This window comes from Patella vulgata, chromosome 5, assembly GCF_932274485.2.
Source record: "Patella vulgata chromosome 5, xgPatVulg1.2, whole genome shotgun sequence".
In the NCBI taxonomy this organism is placed as follows: Eukaryota; Metazoa; Mollusca; class Gastropoda; family Patellidae; genus Patella; species Patella vulgata.
In genome coordinates, this window is record NC_065883.2 from 20572272 (window position 1) to 20596034 (window position 23763).

Sequence of the window (23763 nt, forward strand, 5' to 3'; positions counted from 1 at the left end):
CCAATAGCGGACAAGTGATGTTAATATATTAGTGAGTATTATTTTTGCCTTAAGGATCTGTTGTTTGTATATATAAACAGATGTGTTGTAAGTTCAATCATACGTCAACAACAATCCGTTATCATTCTATATGGAGACTAAATGTCCAGTCGAGATTAAACACGGGTCAGTATTAATCCCTTTTTATGTATTTTTCATTGTTTTGTAGCCCGGAAGCACATGTTTGTGATACGAATACAGGCTTGATACCTCCAGGGATATTTTTCTGGCACCAGTGTCTGTTTGGACAAAACTTAAAGTGGATGTCCCATCTTTTACATGATATTAAAATAAAAGACTGTTTAAGTCAACGCAAACGCCAAAGTGCAGAGAAATCGACAATGACTATTTAAGTTGTCTAAAGTCTTTGTTTAAAATATTCTCCAAAACGTTTATAGGGCTTACGCAGGGCGACGACCACTGTTGTTACACTGACGTATGAACAGCTATTCGTTTCTCGGTCGTTAAATCACTGCAATAACAATCAAAAGTCTATTACTCCCTGGAACACAAGCACCATAGATACTCGACAATATTGCGAAAGGGTGTTGATCTCCGGTGTATGGGTGTCTTTGAAAACGATCCACAAAGCTTTGTTGAATTGTGTAGACCTAGAATATAGGATTTTATGAGGCTTCTTCGTGGCACCAACCATTCGCATTCGCTGAATTACATCTAAGGGTTTCCCCTTTAAGATTCTTCTTAACAGATACCCTATTATAACCTTTAGTCATAAGACAGAGATTATTTCTTCTGATGCGTAAAACGTATATGACTGACAAACGATAGATATTTAAATATTTGTTATGACCTGGATAATTTATACAATCCTTAAACACCCCAAGGGCAACCTTGTCGGCACCCATCGTAGTCTTCTTTTTTGAAGCCAGATTAGACAAAGCGTCTGATAATGTCTACGGAGATATATCTTGAGTCCAAACCTAATCTGTTTTACAGTGATAAATTTTAGAAACATCGTGTGTTTTTCCATTCGTTTTTCCTTTTCTTACCTTTATCTTACTTAACGTCTGGCAATTTTTATAGTCGTTAGTACAGCAGCCACCATGAATAATTATGTCACATCGCCCGTGCTGTCCGGAAACTGAACCATAAAAATAAAACGAAATAAAATAAAACTCAAGTGCACTTCGTTTAATTGCATAAAACTTGCTTTTATAAAAAAAATATTATCACCTACAACTTGATATCACAATGTTATCGTTGCTGCCTTTGCCTTTTTTACAATTCTGATATTTTTAGATGAATAAATTTGGAGATAACAGGGGTCTGTGGGCATTGAATTTCATATAGAAGTGTTAACAGAGAAATGCATTGCACGGACATAGATTAATGCAGTTCGGGTTGTATTAGAGCAAACCTTTTAAACGCCCATATGTTATGAAATGAAATGAGATTTAACGTCACCGCTACGGCCTACTGTTATTTCGAATTACAATCGTTATGGTTTCTTTGATATACACGGCAACGTGTATATGAGATTTCGGGTTCCGCCCCATCCAACCGACTGCTAGACATTGTTCATTGCGAGGCCACCCGCCCTCCACCACTGGAAAATTTTAAGGAACTTGTGTAAGACATGCAATAGTAAAATAAATCTACAGTTAAGGTTTTATCTAATCCCAACAGTACTGGTGTCATTGGGTGTACCGCATACTAATTCATTACATGACCTTCCGCTATACTCATGCGTACATGTCCTGCCTAGTGTATACGACGCCTCAGATGTGTCGAAACTCTTCATTCCGTGTTTAATCACTGCCAAGCAAAGATTTTACATTAACTTTGATTGCTGTATAGCGGGGAAGCTTATCCTATTATCGCCATTAAAGAGACGAGCATCGTCAAGACCGGTCGCATTATTTCTATTACGTCTTTCTTGGAAATCATTTTTCATTTTTAGTGAAATCATTACAGGCCAAGGACTGTACAACGCAGTAGATGCTTACAGTTGCCCCCACCCCCACCCGTCGGATCCATTCACTTGTCTACAGCCTAGCGTACAACCTGCTATTCCGGGCACTTTACAGAGGGAATTTTTAGTAAACCTGTGCATGATATTTACGCGTCACTTGCGGGAGTTCGGTACCGTAAAATATCGCAGAATGGTCGTAGAGACTTTTGGTCCTACACCCGGTCTGTGAGCTACCAAACTATACGATCCGAGCGTGTCAAACCACGTACAGCGGGTTGTGAGCTAGGCTTTATCCGCAGGTTTGTCTTGTCGGATTTGTTTGGCGTGTAGTGTGGTTCTCCTGCACTTACTATTAGTCACTATATAGGTCAGATTATGACTATGTTTGCTAAAATTGAACCCTTTATAATCACAGAGATCAGAGTTATTTGCCTTATCGCATTTCAAACTCAGTCAGTGCATTAGTCTATTATTTTCACTTTGACACTAAGATGCCTTTTGTAATAAACCCGATGATAGATGTTAGCAACAATAGGAAAACATCCTTTATAGATATATCCGAGTTTTGTAAATGATTACTTATAATATTCAATACGAAATGCTGAATGTAAATCGAATTTTTTAACAAATGTATTGCTAGTCACCACCCTATATAGATTATTCAAGTTCATCCCTTACTTAGGATGCTATTATGTACTTAAAGACCATTGTAGGCTATTGGCTATACACACTGAGCAATTGAAGCTTATTGGAGTTTTCATTCATTTGCTTTGACATAGTCATCTAAAATTTTGGTTTTAACTGATGACGCCTAGAATATTATCTATGGTCGCGTATTTAAGTCTACAACGAATGTAGTGCGAGTTATAAATAGACAATTTTTCCCTTAATTTTTTTCTCCCCTCTTCCTGCATTTTTGGGTTGACTTTTTGGTCTAGAATTGGAGAAAAGGGATCAAATTTGCAATTTCATAGCAGTTTTGGGTAATACTGATGATATTACAGCGGAGGGATAGGGGGTGTAAAGTGTCTTTCTGCAGAGCAGTCATTGTGTCGGAAGTGAGATTTTCACCCCAGTCAACTTCAAATCCGTGTAGCAAAAAATCTAAATGGTCAACCCCCTACAAAATTATGATGAGGAGATTGCCAAATGTTGTCCCCATTGTGCCTATAAAGATTGGAACCAACGGAATGTTGCGAAAAAAGCTACAGCCTGTGATGTTACAGCCATTTAACATTGAAGTCAATGGGCAAATAATTGCTAGTCTGAGTCCTGATGAGATAAAGAAACATGGCCGACTCGGGATGTTGATATTTTTTCAAAGGCTTATTTCCTGAAATTTTGAATGGAAAGTGTCAGAAATGGTAAGAATACTGCTTTTTTATTGCCCAGCAGTAAGTTTTTTGATTATTTGGTATCAAAATAGCCATGATTGGGGGTATCCGTTGGCCGAGTGTGAATTTTGGGTTGTAAATGTGTAACATTTTGTTCACAATGATATCAAAACATGGTTAGGTCTAAATATTAAGGCCAACTCAACTGCAGATTTGGTCTAAAGTCACGAGATGTAAACAGGGCTGACCCTAACCCTAACCCAAGACCCAGTCCTTACCCTAACCCTAACCCACAATCTTTTCAAAAAGCATGTAGCCTAGAGGCCTAAGCCAAGACCTAGTCCTGACCCTAGCCCTAACCCACAATTGTGTCAAAAAATCATGTGCCCTAACCCTATTTACATGTTGTGACCTTGAACCAAGTCTGCAGTTGGCCTTAATATTTAGACCTAACATGTTTTTGACAGCATACAATGAAATGTTAACATGTACACTCCAAAATTCACACCTGTGTGACTTTTGACTAAACCTGCAGTTGGCCTTAATATTTAGACCAAACCTGGAAACATGGTGTCTACCTTTGAGATTGGCTTAGACTTATGTGACACTCAAGGTTTACTTATTTACTGACTGTTAACTGGTTTCTTGTTGGGGGGGGGGGGCACTGAAGGGATGTTCGCTAGAAATAAAGAGGCATATTATTTCTATTTCCAGTTGAAACCACGAGGAGGTCTCCCTTCTTATTCAACCACATATTTTTTTTTTTTATTATTATTATTTTCTTACTTTTTTTTTTATTGCATATTTATTTCCATCTTTCTTTCATTTCAGGTGTCAGGTTACTGTGCAAGAGTGGTATGATTGACCTCAACACAAGTATTAAGGCAAAAGGTGGGTATATGACAATGGCTTGCATATGTCTGTCTTGCTTATTTACTATAGCTGTGATCCTGTAAAGTGTCATCTGCTGTTGATGGCTGGTCTAAATGGCCCTTTTTGTAGCCGGATTCAACTGCACAGTAATTCTTGTACTCGCGGAATTCATAAAGCTTTCGTCCACGCAGCAGAAGTGCTTGTCTTTGCACTTCGGGTCTGGATTGGTATTCTCTGTGGTACAGACTTTCTCTTTCTATTTGCCGCAGGGAATATCTTGTCTTTGGAGAAAGAGGGGCCCCAAGGAGTTTAGCTTTCTGCTCAGTGGCACTCTTTATTCCATCATTGCTTCTCAATATTGTTGAGGAAAGTCTACCCATCGCATTTCTTCCGTAATTTACATTCTTTGGAAGTGAAACACTCAACGAGCGGTTGATTGCTTCACATTTCTGTGTATTTGTTTGGAATTTGGTTTTTTCTAAAGCTGCTTCACTTATTCGGATTTTTAAAATTTCACTTAGAATTGATTTGTCATTTTCATTCATTTTCAGGGAATCAACTTTATTTGAGGCCAGATACATGGAACGGTTCCACCAGTTATTTGTTATCCCACCCCGGCACACAACAGAATGAAGGCGGCACTTTGAGCAGTCGCCATCGTAACACATGATAGTGGACTCTAGGACTTTTGGTAGGCGTTTTCTCATCTCCTCAGTATTACCACAGTGATTTTCAAACAATGTAGTCATGATTAGACTGCATCTAGCTTTTACATCTTGGCTCAGTATTTTCTTGATCTTGCCCTTATCCAGTCTGGTTTTACCAGGAAACATCTCCTCGCTGAATTTTGCATTATAGCAGTGCCTAAATTGAGTGGCAGCCAGGTGTGAAGGGTCAGCTAGTCGCTCCACACTCCACATCGGATGCAAAATTTTTAAACTATCTTCAATTCCAGCAGCTGATCGTCCATCTCCATCTGTTGTTGCATATTTGATGAGGACGTTTTGGAGAGCTAGTTCTGTGCCAATGCTTTTCCCCATGTCATACTCAGATAATGGTGCGTGAACTGGTAAATTTGCAGTACAGCCTTCATGTCCCCCAGGGCAGTTGACAGTAAAACCTTTTCCCTTAAGCCAGGCACCTTGCCAGCACAGTTTATTTTGCATCACAGCACTCAGGATATATTTGTGCTTTGTGTTTGTCTCGCATGCAATTCCAATGGCTTGCGAGGCTGCTTGCCCTGGCTTTTTACTGTGGCCTATGGTTATGCTGTTGTAACGCCCATCCACTGCAACATTTATTATATTTGGGTTTACTGACCCTCCCTTCTGATTAAAAGATTTGACTGCTTCTATTTTTTCCCTCATGTTAATAGTGTTCAACCTTGTCATTTTAGCACTAACTTGGTTAGAAAGAGTCTGCATGCCACTGCGAGAGGGCGGTGGAATATCCAAATCTGTCAACAGCAGCCGAGCTCTGGTGTTTCCAACCGGCATATCTAACAGTCCAGATTGTAGGGTCAGATTAATAGCGGCTGCCTTTCTTCCTGGTTTGCCAGTTGGAATCTCTTTATACAACTTGTAGACAGGTGAGATAAATGTACATTTTGTACACTTTACAGAGTACATCCAACCCGCTCCCCACTTCTGCTCACTAACAGGCTGGAAATTTGGTACTGCACAGGCCTTTCTTCTCCCCTGGGCATGTAACCGAATGACAGAATTCCACATTTCAATCATTTTCTGGATGTCTATAATCCTGTTTCCCTGGATAGTATTCGCCTCAGAATTCTCAGTCTCATCCAAATTTAACATTTCAGGTCTACATCTCAAAACCCGATGACTTCCCGGACTGGCATTAGTAGAAAGATGATGCATATGAATTTCATCCCTGATCTCTGTGACACCTGTGGAAGTTGAGGGCAAATCATAATCAGTTTGGGTTCCAGCCGAGGACCCCTGTAAACGTTGCTGTTTAGTGTTGACTTCATGTCCGAGCTTGAAAAAGACAGCCTTGCGTTTATTATGGCCTCTCATATTGGAAGATAACATAAATGGCTTGTATGTTGACTGTTGTGCATATCTCTGGGTCAGGAAAGTTGTAGGTACCATCAACATTGTAAATCATTTGACAGACCAGAATGGAGAGTGAGAACTATGATTGGTCAGCCATGTATCAGATTCCATACTAGGGGGTGGGGATCATAAAACTGTTGTAGGGTTACATAATCAGATTATCTGAACTTAATTGTCCTATGTAAATACAGCTATGTAGGAGACATTTTAAAATTTATAGGCACTGCATGTTTCAACATCTTAGATTTGACCACAATTTGGCTCTTGAAACTGCGTTAAGAGAGAAAAACTAAGATCTTTTCCACGAAAATGTTAAAAAAATCTAATATTACATGATAATTACTGTTTTAAAGGATTTTCTTGTTTGATTTATATTGAATTTTTGTTATCTTTTTACAGAATGCATTTATGTTCAAAAATAAAAATGTTCTGTTTAATTCAAAATTCATGTGCTTTTAAATTTCTGTCTGAAATTCCGCAGTTTTCTGATGTATTGTAGTGTTTGCAGAATGCTGCACAGCTCATCTGAAAATGCATAGATTTTCATAATCTTTGGCCAGGGAATTGCATATATGTTTGTTTATTAGATAACAACAGATTTGTTTAAACTGCAGAAACATGTGAGGTATATAGGACTAAGACTAGTAATTATTTCCCTTTATTTCATGATGGACGAATGTAGTGCGAGTTATAAATAGACAATTTTTCCCTTAATTTTTTTCTCCCCTCTTCCTGCATTTTTGGGTTGACTTTTTGGTCTAGAATTGGAGAAAAGGGATCAAATTTGCAATTTCATAGCAGTTTTGGGTAATACTGATGATATTACAGCGGAGGGATAGGGGGTGTAAAGTGTCTTTCTGCAGAGCAGTCATTGTGTCGGAAGTGAGATTTTCACCCCAGTCAACTTCAAATCCGTGTAGCAAAAAATCTAAATGGTCAACCCCCTACAAAATTATGATGAGGAGATTGCCAAATGTTGTCCCCATTGTGCCTATAAAGATTGGAACCAACGGAATGTTGAGAAAAAAGCTACAGCCTGTGATGTTACAGCCATTTAACATTGAAGTCAATGGGCAAATAATTGCTAGTCTGAGTCCTGATGTGGAAGGACTAACGCTACTGATTATTTCCCCTGAATGCAATCCGTCTATTTATAGCTCACCCCACCCCCCAGCGTTTTGGTCTTTTTGGTCATGAACGTTTGTCTTTGCATTTTCTGCCAGGTTTTGGTAAATATAGATGATGTGTAGGCAGGAAGGCCACGAAGTAAATATACAGGAATGACGACACAGCCTATACTTTCTCTTTGTGGTTATAAAGATTAAGGTAAAGGACATGTTACAGGCCAAGTTATGTCCTGGATTTAAGACGGGAGTCAATAGGGAGAGAATTATCAGCCTTAGACCAGTAACAAGAGGTCACGAGAACTAGTTCCATACTTTATAAAATGTACGAGCTTTGATAATTTGGCCATGGCCTTCTCGGCGTATACTACACCTGGTTAACTATGGAGATTACCGGTATATGCCATAGTCGAAACGCCGCTCAGTAGCAGTGTTCCATAGAGTTGTGACCTGTATATTCCAGTCCAATTACTAAAACTATCATTGAAACAATTTATATGCCATATTTGCATTTGATTACTCAGATTTCTTGGTTAAAATATACGATAAATAGCTCAACCTGATTTCATTGACATCCCTGCAGCAAGACGTTTACGATAGCCACCTTGTTTTCCGCGCCCCATTTTTCCGGAAACTCCGATGATCGTTGCAGTCATCTCAAAATAGATACTGGTTTACAATTTTTGGGAGAATCCTTCTTCATCGTAGTTTGCCTCGTCGTAACATGGATATTAGGTGTATTTTCTTGCTTTCAGCATAAATTAACCATGTTAATCTTCAGCTTATTTTAATGCTTTATAAATTATATTAATTGACATAAAAGAAACATTACTTGGGTACAGCTAGAGGCAACTCACATTTTGTTTTATGTTTCCCATATCACCATTATTTACGTCACGATTAAACTCACGACAGATTTATTAAGTGTACATTAGTTCTTATTGGTAGAGAGAGAGAGAAATGGGGTGTAACGTCCACCCGACACAAACCAGGTCATTTCGGTACTAACATATGGTTCCTGCAGTTTTATAATTCGCTTGCTAGCAGGAGGGGGGGGGGGGTGCCGGACGACCCGTAAAAAAACCCACGAGGTTGGACAGGCGACCCTAATTCTTGTCACGTACAAGCTGGGAATCGAACCCACGCCATTTTACTCAGCGACAGATCGTATGATCTAAAGTGCAGAAGTTAGACCATTTTGGGTTCACCCCCCACCCCCACCCCGGGTCTAGAAGGGGATATTTATGGTTAAAGTAGATGTACAGATAGTGAACTGATTTCGTGCCAGGTTCACCCCAACAATACAATCATACTTTATCGGTTTAATTTACAAAGAATAAAATAAAGAAGAAAGGCAAATGCTTCTCCACATGGTAAAACGAGTGGCTTGTATTTGGCATAGCGATATTTGGTGCGTACCAAATTAGGGACGTATTCAGGAATTTGTGCAGGGACGTGAGTGCGGTCTAGGGAAAAACAAGAGAATTTTATGAAATCAAAAGCTCTAGGACCATATTTGAGGTGCATACATGTGTATGATTAGAATGGAATGCACGTCAAAACGGCGGCAACGCTTCGCACGTTTGTTTGTTTGACGTTATTTCAATGAACCTAGGAGAAACGGGTATATTTTGCGCGAGCCCAGTCGGAGCACAACAGTAGGACGTTAAACCCCATTTCATATTATTTCATTTACAAACAAGGATTAAGATACGAAATATATGGACCGACATGAAGCATACGTTACCTTAGAATAAAATAATATTAAAGGATACAAACTGCTTTCACTGGGACATAAATATACAGCCATCTGGAAGCAATCCAGTTTATGCACTAGGTAGTGAGACATGTGTTAAATATCAATAATTATTTTTGATGATATATAAATTTTGGATACTGTATAGAATGTGCATATTCCTTTGCAATATGTTGGACGCTTTTGAAAAAAGAGAAGGGTTCTGGTCGGTGATTTTTATAATTACATTCCAACTGTAATGCCCAACAGAATTCGAATGGTGTAAACAAGGGCAACAAGTGCTGAATAGCCATGATTTCATAAGAATGCCGCCAGGAATACTAACTGACTGCCTATAATTGGGTTAATCATGGGTGTTTCCCTGGTGCTTTATTACTGTGTGCGTGTGTGAAATCGTTTTATTTAACGTCCACTTTCATCACTTTGGTGGAAACGGACGTCAAATTATTAACCCAACTATAGACATTCTTAATACGTTATGACCTATCCACGTGTGCGTGCACGTAAGAGAAACCTTGACATCTTGAATTCAATTGCTGTTTGGGCAAAATTTTCCTCAGAACACACTGCATGACGTATGCCCAGTCGGTGCAGAAAAGTTCATTTCATTTATTCACGTTGTGTTACGCGTACCTTAGATACATATTTCGAAAACTAGATTCCTGACATTTATATACTACATAATATAATTTTAACAAGTGAAGAACAGATAATAGTTTACAATTACAAATTAATGTATCTATGTAATAGTAATATGAACATGTTCTTTACGTTTGTTGTAAATAGCAGTGTTTTATATGGAATAGCCCCGGGCTGGTGACACATTTCGGGGTAATCTCCGAAAGACAATATAAAATAAATCTAGTTTATATACATTTTATTATTTCTACTACCACTCAAACTTATTTTTAGAAAAAGAGATGGCCTTAAAACTAGGTCACGTTCATTAAATATCTAATGGATTGCATTTAAAGAACAATATTATGGATTTCTTCACCTTCTCGAACTTTATGGGAACAAGAGTCCTAGTTTTATTGAGGGTTTGGGTGACCGAAGTTACGTGGTTTCGAGTCTACATTTGTACGACAAGAACTAGTGTCACCTGTCCAACCTCGTGGGTTTTCTGCCGGCACATCGGTTTCTTCCAACAACTTAAGACGAATTATTGAAATAAAATTGAACCATGAAATGTTACTCCCGAAATGACCCGGTGTGTGTGGCGTGGACTTTAAACCCCATACTATGGTGGCACATTAACAAATTATTATTTTTTTTTATTTAGAGCCATGTTTATTCTTTCTCTTTTCATAGACTTACTAGAATTATTTATATATAGAATCGTGTTACAATATTTCCCGATTTGTCAATCTACAAGATCCAAAGCTAAACATATAACCCATTGTTGCTGTTCACCTACTTACTTTTAGAGCAATTCCGATCAATCAAAATCGAACACAATTTAGTGTTTATTGAACAGAGAACGAACATAGATAAAATTGAAATGATATTCCATTTTATTTTTAAAATCAATATCTGGTTAATTAAATACATTTTGTTGATGTGGTCTTTACAAATACACAAGATTAACATTGTAAAAAAATATTGTGCAATTAAAAGAAAAATAATCTCTGGTTAATCAAATACATTTTGTTGTTGTGGTCTTTACAAATACAGAAGATTAACATTGTAAACAATATTGTGCAATTAAAGAAAGATAATGCTATTGATTTTAACGCGACATTTGGCACAATTCGGTTTGATTATTGTCTGCTTTAAAGCCCACAAAACATTAACGGTTGAGAATATTTTAAACTGAATAAAACTAAAACATACATACAAAATAAAATCCGAACACGTATTATGTCTGATCAAAATTCAATCAATACAATCACACACTTGATACTTTGGTGAAAATATATTCCAATAGCTCCCCATTCACTGTCGGTGACATCTCCTCTTTAAGTTTATAATCTCTATGTCTATATCATTACTTATACAAAGCCATTATGCCCTAATTCGTTTGATCACACACAATTATATATATATATATATGTATGTATGTATTATACCTACATAAATATACAAACATACATAAATTACATCATCATTATATAAACGAGAACTTTCATTTTAGATTCCACAGTTTGAGATTAGCAATTCGGCAATGCTCGTCAACTCGGAACATTTGATAACCATAACACGGGTCCTTAAAGGTCAATCAATGAGATAATTGAAATCTCTTGCTGATTTTTTTTCTTTGGGGCGGGGGCGGGGGGGGGGGGGGGGCAGGGGGTGTCATAGCAGATGATTGAAGTATATCCATCACAAATATAAAGAGGACAACATATAATTTCAACATTTCTTCTGTCTGATATTGCTTCGCAAGAGATACTCAGTTTTATTATAATAAACATGATATCAAAAACTTAAACGGGCTTTACTCGAAGGTCTTACAGGAAAATTTGTGACCATTTACCTAAGACACAATTAATTGCGATTTATATAATACGTTTATAATCCTGCATAGAGTTTAGTAGCACACACCGAATTTCAAATCTCAAATGGCATGGCGAGAAACATAATTTGATTGCAGATATGCAAACACATATCTAGACACTGATTTACAGAGAAAAAAAACATATTATCTTTTTCGTCTCGATCTCCTGTTCATAAGAATACGATCCATATTATAAAGATACAAGGTTTATAAAGATACAAGGTCAGGAAATAAGGTCGCTAACTCTCCAACTTAATGTGAAAATAAGGAGTCATTCGATAATAGGCCATGTTGATATAAGGATAACAATATATTTTCTACATTTATGAAATTACATGTTTGTTGCACATTTTAATAGTTAATTCAAATACCTTTGTCTATTCTTCTAAACGGGTGCCGCCCCCCCCCCCCCTCTTTAATAGACGATTACCGCGAGACTTTTATATTTTTGCGAGGGAATGATAAGATTCTCATCTTTGATGGTTTGATTGGAAATTTCTCAAAGTATTTCAAATCTAACATAGTATAATGAATCAAGATCATACGAGGGTAAACCGATGAATGTGCCACAGTGGTTTCGGCTGAAACGTCGTGCATCAGGAGACACCGTTGGCGTGTTCCTCCAAACCTACACACGGCATTAACTTGTCTATATGCGGGGGGTGGGGGGGTCACGGTGGCTTAGTTGCTAAGACGCTGGCTTGCTAGCCTGGAGCTCGGGTGTTCGATCCCTGCATTGGCCGAGAAAGTTCATCCAGATTTTCCGGCGTGGTTCCCCCTTGTCAGTGATGCAGGACAGAGTAGGCCGTAGTGCCGCTGTTGGGGCAAAATTTCCCTCATAGCACGCTGTATGGCGTATACCCGTCTTCCTTAGCCCAGTTCGTAGCAAAACAGTAGGACGTTAAACCCCATTTCATTTTGTCTATATTCAATATACCCACATCAGTGCTTAAATGTCCCGGATACCTTGTGGTGATAAACTGATTCACAAACGCACATGAAAGATTCCCTTTCTGGGCATTTAAAAGCGATTTGCAGCTACATCCATAACATCTCTTTTTTTATTTTTTTCATTTTCACAAACTGAAAATATAAATAATTATTAATTAATCAATTGGGGTAACTTGGTCATTCTCAGTGACAGTATAGATAAATACGGTGTTATAATGCTATGAAATAACAATGACATCTTGTGACGATTTGACGTCACAGACCAAGCTGTCAGACCTTGGTGACTATAATATATCTTTTCACCGAAGGAATAGGTCAATTAAATGACCATTTATAACGGCACGCCACACGTTACGAATACAAAAGGTATATTCATGATAGGGTGCCCCACACAGCCAAAATTTGCTGTTAAAAGGTTACACGCCACAGCGAATGTGCACCATTCAGTGACTAGTTCCGAACTGATTTCTTGCTAAGCACCCAGTGCGAGAATACACAGCAGTATAGTCAATGAGGCCATAAATAGCCACCGCACGTGAAATTGTCAACACATCTATCGACTGTTAAAGCCGTACAAAATCTATTCTGTAGAACAATAATATTTAGCTGATTCCTTGTTACAACAGCTTTAGAAAATAACGTTCGTTTTTTTTTTTTTTTTAATTTGCTTTATTATGAACTATAACGTTAGGAGCGGCATCTTTTGGTTTAGTAAAATTTCCAGAGCTCCTTTGTTAGGCAAGAATAGCATACTAGTAGTAATTTGCATTTGCCTTTACAAGGTTCTCAAAACAATCGTTGAGTTGCCTAACGTGTGAGTTTCTAAATCAGATTTATTGGTCGAACTTTCTGTAATGTTTCGTAGAAAATAGTCTTATTATCCCGGCCATTCAATCAGCCGGCAAACGGTCTGTACACTGGTTAAGAGGGACTAATTTCAAATCACGAGCAGATAACCTATTTTGCGCACAAAAATTCCCGAATGTAATGACGTCGGCTTGTCAAATTGTCTATATTCTTATTGATGTGAAATGGTTGGAACTTGTTAAATACAACACGATCGTTTATTTAATCACTATAAATATGAGATGGTAAGTTAAGACTTGTTATATATAATTGTCGAAATATTTGGGGATATTGGGAGATATTTATTTATGGTGGGGCATCTTATATTATGGTGACCGTTTAAAGTAAATTAGATCCCATAAACATTTAGTAGTTTAAATAGAAACATTTGCCTATACAATATCGTGTCTTATATAAATAAACATTCTACGTTGGCATTAATTATTACCTTATGATGGGGGTGTATGTTTTTGGTGGTGTGTTAAAAGGTCGTTATATATAATTCAGTGTAGTGCGTATTAATGATTTGTCTATAGGGCGGTGTGACACGGTGTTTTTCTATACAAAATGGTCTTGCTGTAACACCCACTAGGTTACGTTAAGACGTTACGTATTATAAAACCGCACGGGTGTGTCTTAATAATGACATGATGAATAAAACGTTGTTGTTTCTTTATTCAAATGTATTAGCAATTACCCCATGGAAGAATATATTATATTAGGTGTTTTCAACAACAAAAGGCTAAGCAGAGATACTGCCTATGGTATTAACTGAAATGGGGTTTAACGTCTTGCTGTTCTGCTCCGGCTGGGCTAATGCAGACGGGCATGCGCCATACAGTGTGTTATGGAGGACATTTTCCGGGGACAGTGGCGCTACTGCCTACTCATATATTGAATTCCAACTGCCAATGATCTTTTACGGGCACGCAAATGTGTACACGGGACCTCGTTTGTTTTCGTGTCATCCGAACGACTATAGATATACTACCTATACACGAAATTATATGGATAAAATGTTTGACCTCGGAATTCAGAAGCCAGGGCCACTTTACGCAGGGGAAATTGGGGGTAGTAAACTATGAGCAGGTTAAAATTGCTGAAAAATTCAAAATTGGCCAGTAGCGTCTGCACGCTGAATCAGATGCATCAGAAGTTGTAAACATATCGTACACCACACAGGACAACCACAGTTGAATTTAACGACACATATTTGAGTGGAACCAGCAGTCTAAAGAAAACGAACAAATTAGAAAACGTCCGTGCATTACCATGTTTTTATTAAGTACAGAAGGAAAAAAACAAGGGAATGCACAGGCCTTTTCTATTTTTCTCGTTTTCTTTTATCTTGTAACAGTCAATTCTCTTTTTTATTTTTGAATTGCCAGATATCCCCTCATAGTCTCATATTTATAACTCGTTTTCGCCTTCAACAGAATTATCAGTGAAATGAAATTCGACCACGTGTCGCTCCTTACATCAGTCAGTTATATAGAAGGTTAGCTCGTGTTTGTCATTTTTGGCGTCACTTCCGGTTTGTTCAAATGTTCGTTACACATCTACCGTAGCAATGATCTCTGTGTTAAAATTATATTTAGAAGGTGTTCAACCAATTCTGTTACACATGTAATAATGACTAACACCAATATTGTCCTTTAACAAAAAAAAAGTATTTCTTTATTAGTTCATTGGGGTTCTATTTAAAGGAAATTGTATAAGAGACGTTAACCCCGAAAGAGTGGAAAATGCGCAGTTAACCAAATAGGCGGACCATGATATTACCCTCCACTCATGGTCACCGTGTGCCACGTAGTTGAACTTCTCGTAGACATTCATTATACTTGGTGACAAGGTGCTACAAACACAGGTATAATGTAATTAATTTAAAACAGGACGTCTGATTTTATTGTTATAAATAACAAATAAGATGTTAAAAAGATAATAAAACCGACTTTAAACGACTTAAATGGGACAAGCTTAAGACATTTATAAATTTAAACAGCCTTAATTTATTCTTTAAGAGTGCGAAAGTCTGCGACGCCATATTGAAAGGCATGCTGAGATCACGTGATGTAATATTATCCAATAGTTAACCTTGCAATTGTAATGATTAATGGCGCATTAGTTATCACATAAAGATGGCATTACTTCATATGCAAATTAGATACTATGTTATTGTTACGGCATGAAATACGACGAGGGTATGTATTTGACATATGCGATTCATAACTTATTTCAAATTCGGATATACATAATTTATGACTTTTAAAAGGTACAGAATCGAGTTGATTAAAGCCGTTTATGTTAATATGAGTGATAACCACAACTGTGTTTATTTTGACCTCGACATTGCTAAGACGTCATTGCTTTCACTATTCCAATTAAATACATAATATTATAAGTATAAAACTTTAAATATTGAACAACATTTCTCTATCTAAGCAGCCAGATTTATGAAAAATTTTATGCACATCCTCCAATATCAACTAGAAAGGGGTTGTTGTCAATATCTACACAAACGCTAGGTTTTCCCTTTCATCCATCCAGACATAGAAACTAAACACACTGTAGCAATACTAGATTCGAGTAGTTTAGTTTTGACATCAAAGCCCGAAAAGACACGTTTGGATGATGAGCTTATATCAGGTCCACCTTCTTTTTAAAGCCAAGTTGCAATAGACATTATTGTTTGCAAGATTCAATGTATATATTTATATCTTTGAAACCTTAATCAATACGACATAATAGTAGGGATAACCCAGGATTTAACGTCTTCTCAACACAATTCTTCAGTTATTGTGATACATATGGTAACTTGTTTTTCTAAAGGTGCGTGTGAAATGGCGGGAATTTTGGCCGAATACTGGAGTTTCTAGCTACTCGTCATCGAATTCCAAATTTACGTGTACCCCAATGTGTACATGAATGGACCTCGGTTTTTCGTATCATCCAAACGATTAGACACACATTTCTTGTCAGCCCGACAGGAGCTATTCTGACAAGTCGGTGACAAGTTGCAACCGGGCTTGACAAATCTGAACCCGGGATATTCAAATCTAGAGTCTTTTGCCCCGACCGTTCGACTATCGGGTCTCCAATATTTAACACTAGGGCCCATGGTTTTCCTAAAGACACTGTGTGCTATTATTTTTTTAAACGAAGTAAAGTATCCTTAATATTTGAATGTAATATTACCTGTATATAGTAAACTGATATATACCCATTATAAGTTGTGGTATATAAATGGTAAGACTTTAGTTTAATAGCAATCTGTGTGGTGAATCTCTACGGGTCACAGAATCTCTATACAGCATGTTGAGATAGCATCAGTAGGTCTCACGTTTATGTACCACCGTGATGTATAAAATAAAGTGGCACAATATATATTTCTCTAGATATACACTGTTGTATATGTACTTGTTGAGATAGTGAAAATAGTATGTTTATGCACCACCATGGTGTACAAAATAGAAAGGCTCAAAATATATAGTTGTGTATAAATTATACACTTATGTAATTTGTTGAGATATACATGTAGTCTTATGTTTATGTGCCACCATGATGTATAAAATAAAGTGGCACTAAATAATTGTCTTTATATACACAGTTGTGTACACTTGTAATTGAAATAAAGTCTTATGTTCATTTGCATATGCCACCATGATTTATGAAAAAAAAGTATACACGTGTTGAAATAGATATAGTCTTATGTTTATGTGCCACAATGGTGTATAAAATAAAGTGGCACTAAATACATTGCTCTACATCTACACAGTTGTACACACTTGTTGAGATAAGAGCAAAAGGTCTCATATTATGTGCCACCACGGTGTATAAAATACAGTGACACTAAATACGTTGTGTACACTTGTTGAGATAACAGCAAAAGGTCTCATGTTATGTGCCACCATGCTGTATAAAGTACAGTGACACTAAATACGTTGTATATACTTGTTGAGATAGTATCAGAAGGTCTCATGTTTACGTGCCACCAACATAAGTGACACAAAATATTTTCTCTACACGGTTGCAAACACTTCGTGAGACAGCGCAAAGATGTCGCACGTTTGTATGCCACCATTGTTTACAAAATAAAGTGGGACTAAATATATTTCTCTACATATACACAGTTGTATACACTTCAGTTATAGACTTCAGTATTTGTCTGATTCCTTGCTGGAATAAATGGCACAGTATACTATACAGACTGATATACTGCTAACTTAGTATTATAATTTGTATAAATAAAATATAAAAACTTGCACTGATAGTATTTTTATAGTTTCTATGTGATAACTTTGTTTATGCATATAATTAAAATACGCTATGCTGTTTGAATTGGTTGCCTTTAAGAAACAATGTTATGTCAAACGCGACATGAATGTATTACACAGATGAAACATACGGCTTGTGTGTACGTGAACATACCAATAACTTGTCCCACAATTCTCCAATTTCATACAGTAGGTACAGAAACGAGGGACGATAAACCCCATTTCATGTCCAATTCCATGCCTGTTTCATACAGACCACGTAACAACACTGAGGAATCATCAACTCGTTAATCCAAACGTTGGTATTTCACATAATTTATTTGCTTTGATGTGTTCGATTACATCTTTACAAGCAAACGCGACAGAAAGATCACGGACGTTCGATTGCGGTGTTGTGTTCTCTATTTCCGGTTGTAAACTGTCGCAGAACTGAGTAAATTGCGTTTCACAATGGATATAAATATAGACAGCGTGACACATTTTTCATGCATTTTGTGTACTTTCGTTCCCCAATAGTTCCGTTGATTTTTCGCTTAAATAGCATGGACTCGAACAAGAATTTGATCCTTCTTCCGAAGAACTATTGTCCGTTGCTAAACTGTTACTGTCACCGTCTGAGTTCAACCCTTGATTCTCCTCATACCCCAATACACCCCGTAAAGCTCTGATATAGTTTAAAGCTAGTTGAAGTATTGTTTGCTTGGGGAGTTTACTCTTATTATCAGGGACCGTCATTTCAGGTAGGGCTAATCTCAACTCCTCATAAGCGGTATTCATGTCATTAATTCGAGTCCTTTCACGCAAGTTTGCGGATTTTCTACGATATTTACTCAGTGGCTGCGGTCTGGATTTAATTTTCGGTTTCTCTACTTTGGTCATCTTCTGTTTCTCCTCCACGCGTATTCGCTTGATAACCGAACTTTTTCTAAAGTTGTATTTTTGTTCATTCCTCCTTTCAATGTCACCCGTACTGCTTATTTCACCTAAATCCTGTACATCCATTTTACCTTGATTAATATTTAATTATTTTCCTCCTTAAACTAAACAGAGTGTATTATGAAACTTTATGCACTGTACACGCAATTAATGTCCCTTCATACACGTTTTTAAATCATACAAACAGAAATACCCAGTTTTAACTTTTAAAAAGTGTACAATATCGTTAAAGCCAGCCTAGTACCTTATAAAAGTGTCTAATGTCTTGGTATAACGAGTTTTCCCTAGGTTTATATCTCCCACATGTAACTATAGCTTCGCATATCACGAACATTCCTCGTTATAACAGCCCCGTCATATAAAAGCGATAAAAGTAGTGTTACAGTCACGACACTACGAACATGGATATCTAAAGATATAGACAATAAACACCGTCCCCGTCTCCTTTTTGTGTTCAACTACGAGAAATGGTCTTTAGATAACGCTAGAAGTTCAATAATGTACACTAATTAAAATGTTCAACCTGTTGTTCTGGCTGGAGAGTCTACTCATAACGCAGGCGTACACAAATCACTATATATAAAATACGTTATCTCAATCCAGCTGGTCCTATAATTCTAAAGCATAAATCTGGCTTGTCCAGTCATCTGCTTGTCCACAATGACATCTAAAACATGAGTAAGGTATGTTCATGCGGACTCGTGTAAGTACATAACAACAGCCCTTTGCACCTGTATATCATACACATTTCTAATCAACAAGTAAACAAACTAGAATACTATATGATGAATTGCTTCACGACTGTCACCTATGTCCTCCAAAGTTGTCGTCTTGGCCAAAATCACAACCATAAAATAACACCAACCACAACAAGAAGTGTACCTGTTGTCAAATTTGTAAAATTTAGTTCCACTTGTGCTGTAATACAAAATAAAATCTTTTAAAGCACTTGTCTTGATTTAATTAGAAGCGAAGCTACATAGAAAGGTTCAGTTGTGAAACTATACAGTAATTACTATTAAACTTCTAATAAATGTAAATGTGGACTCTAAATTTAGAAACCATACGTCCTTAGAGCACTTCGCAGTTGTATACGTAAGTATTCTCCGTCTCCAACCACGTGGCACAAATGTCTTAATTAGAATGTTTTAAATACCTCGCCTACGATTCAAAATAAAACAAAATATACACACAAGTATCTAATTTAAAAACAGAAAGTCCTTCTAGTGGTCCACACGTGTCTCCTGTTCGTCTACATCAACTTGTAATGTAAAGTAGATAATGTTAACCAAATGCTTGAAGCGATATAAACAAACTCCAGCCATGACATGTAGCGTGGTTTTAACTAACTCAAGGTTCACAGATAGACGACATCAAGCCACGCCCTCACCTCTTGTTTAATTTAAAGTGTTTACACCCTTCAGTGGTCACGCTTGACCAGTAAGAGGGTCCTTTGTAGCTATTCGACATTCAAAGAACCGTTGAAGTTGACGGTAAATAGATGGTCTTCCATACATCAGAATAAATACAAGTTTTATTGATATTAAAAGGGGGTTTTAGAGAGAGGGAGAAATGAGTTTAGTTCTTTGATTTTGTGGTAGACGCTGAAGGTCGGAGTTTGACAAGTATTGATGGGTTATTAATATGTCAGAAATATTGGTCTTTATTCACGAACATACCGACAATAGTCCATACATATGTTTTATGCTTTAAGGACTGTCATGCTTTAGATTTCTTTTCATGAATACAAGAAAGCGCATGTCATAGGGTTGGCTATTGACCTTGCGGGGTTGAATAAAGAACATAAATACTCTCAGTATTTCCCTTGATATATATTCAAATCATTCACGCTCTTTCCCTTGATAGGCCTAAATTCAAATCATTCACGCTTTTTCCCTTGATTGACCCATAATCAAACCATTCACGCCTTTTCCGTAGCTACAAATGACGCTGCAGTTCCAAACGTTAATAAACATACAGATTAACAGAACTCGGGATAAACCAGTCATAAGTTTTAATAGCAAACGATTGGCGTTCCAGATCCCCCCAAAAGTATAAGTTTGCAGTTTACAGAACGTGGCAACACGGTCTTAATGGCTGAAAAATAAACCCTGAAAAATACCAATGTGAATAAGCTGACAAAAGAGATGATATGAGGTGTTTTACTGTGTTGTTCTGTAAATAGTAAGAATATTCTGCTATCTGCACAACACCCACCAATACTGTACATGGCCAAAGATGACAACAAACTACAACAGTATATGATTAGTTAACAGAATATAAAGTGAAGGAAGGACAATATGTCCAATAAGGTGTAAATGGCTACACAGGGGTGCTTCTTTTATTTAGATTAAGGTCTGATACACCCTACCGGTAGAATATTACAGATATTGCATGGAATGGGAGTTTTATTGAAGGCTTGGCACCCATCCTTGTGGTCGAGTGTTATAAAGATTTATTCGTTTAACGATTGTTAGTTTTGTCAAATCAGAATACGCTTACTCGTGATTTTGTTACTGATCTAAGATGAAAGCAAGGCTAAACTATATTTATCTCATCAGCAAATACACGAAATGTTGCCTAAACAGATGTGTCAACTAAATTTGAAAATGTTATACATTGTACATGTTCTGATCTGGAGTGCCTATTGCAAAAAATATGCAAAGAGCGTATGTATGAAAATCAAATCGCGTACCTTATTTTGTGGTTCTGGTTGCAAATAATCTGCATAATCGTATATATATATATATAAACAAACTTTAATATAGTCGAAATCAAAAATCAGAACGAACCGTTCGGGGGAGAGGGGAGAGGCGTTTTTCACAGGACGATGACTTTTCAGATTTCAACAATAACACTTGATATATCCTGGCTTTTTTTTTGTTATGGTCATCTTTTGAAGGATACCCAAGGGCTAGATAAATCTACTGATAAGTTGAACAAACATTAATTACAAATCAAACCACCCGCGTTACACGTCTTCAAAATACAGTGTTCTAAAGAGACTGTCAGGAGAAGACATCTTCAAGATGACAGATTGACAGGCTCTTTTCATTGGTATGTTACTACAAGTAGACATTATCTTACCCGACCAGTTAAACACAAGTATTGAACAGGTAACAGTTTGAAAAGGTCGAAGCAAAGCATCTGCGTAATTAAAGGAGAACCACGTCCTTTAACTTGTCCAATGACCATAGGCGTTTCAAAACTAAATGTCCTACTCTACTCCAGCAAGGAATCCCATACTCAATATACTGACTGTGGTCCCACTAACAATGAATCGTCTGGCACCAATAGCAGTGTGCAATATATCGAGCAACCACATATCCGAAAAAAGACACCCCCACCCCCCAAAACCCACCTGATAAGCCCTTTAAGTGAATAAGAAAAATGAAAATAGTCCTTGTTTCGTGTTATTATTCTATACAGTGAATGATCACAGGGTGAGTCAGAGATAAACTGAGAGATAAACCAATTGTCCAATTAAATCCTTTGATACGATGAGAATAATACAAATTACATATCATTTAAAGATATAGATCGGATATTGTGCATCGCAGCAGGAGTTGTTTATAAGCTTAATTCAAAAAATCTTGTTATTCAAGATGATCATTGTCTTGGTTGTGAGGTTTCATAGACCGATAGGTCACTAAAGTTCAGTTCTGATTCTCGCTAATTTGGTTATCAGGCTGCATGTTGCTAGTAGTGTAATATGTGTGCTGCTTACCGATGGTATATCATTACAACATATGGCAAAAACTTGCAAGAAACATAGAAATCTCGGTTTACAATCTTCGTCTTCAAAGGAATTGTTGACGATTGACGAGTTACCGCTGTCTGATTCAAGGCTCCTTCTTATGCGGACAGCCCCAGCATAATTTGAACGAATTAGTATCTCGTTTGAATGAATTAGTTAGTGAGGTTCCACAGGCAGTACGAACTACGAACTACGAAGTGTTTATGTGCTGACGTCATCACTTCGTGTGATGTCTTGACATAAGCGGCGTTCGGTTCGTCCAATTTCTACGAAGAAATCGGGAAAAGGTCGTGGTTAAAAAACGAAATACGACATCGTGATTTTCTCGCTGATTTGTGGATGAAATTCGTATTTGTGCGGTTTTATAGAAAGATTGGACATTTACACTTTAGTAGAAGGTTGATCAGCGTCAAAGTGATCGGCAATTGTTCTGATTTTGTGCAAATCTGCCACAAACGAAGTACGAAGTACGGAGCCGTGTTCGTAGTTCGGACTTCGTACTTCGTACTGGTTGCGGAACCTCTCTTATCTCGTTTGAACGAATTAGTATCTCGTTTAAACGAATTAATTATCTCGTTTAAACGAGTTAGCATCTCGTTTAAAGTTGCAATTTCATATTTTTAAGTTATATTTTTAAAATTTATTAAAATAAAGCCTTAAAATAGATGGTATCTATAAACAGTCCTACCTTGTTAAAGAATAATCCTATTAATCCTATAATTCACTATTGCCAGTTGAGAAATTGGCAAAATTATCATTTTCATCTTCAAATTCCAACGTTTGAAGATAGCTACTCCATGGTGGAGAATAGAAAACAAGGGGGGTAATTGGGAGGTAATTGTGTTATTTCCGGTGTAAATGAGTTTTAAGTGTAAGAATGACACCTATGATCGTATAATAGTGAGTTGACAACCTATTGAGCAAAAGGCATAGAAATAATTATGTTTTGACTTTCTTAGAAAATATGAAATTGTAACTTTAAATGAGTTAGTATCTCGTTTAAACGACTTAGTATCTCGTTTGAACGAATTAATTATCTCGTTTGAACGAATTAATCATCTCGTTTGAACGAATTAAGATTTCGATTGTACAGAAGCGTGGGAGGGACATGCAGAAATTGTGTTTTAAGTAAGATGTCATTTAATACGTAAGTTCTTTACTATTTCTAGCGTTACCGCCAGTAGAAGAAACTACATTTATGAGAATTAGTATAGAATATGTTGGAAGTTATCCGCGTTTTAAAAGCCGAATATGTTTAATATTAGCGTGAATTAGCCACAACATCGTGGTGAAGTCATTGTTTTATGACATGTATATGCTTAAACAGGCATTATGCCTTACTAGACATTTATTAACATACTTAAGTAG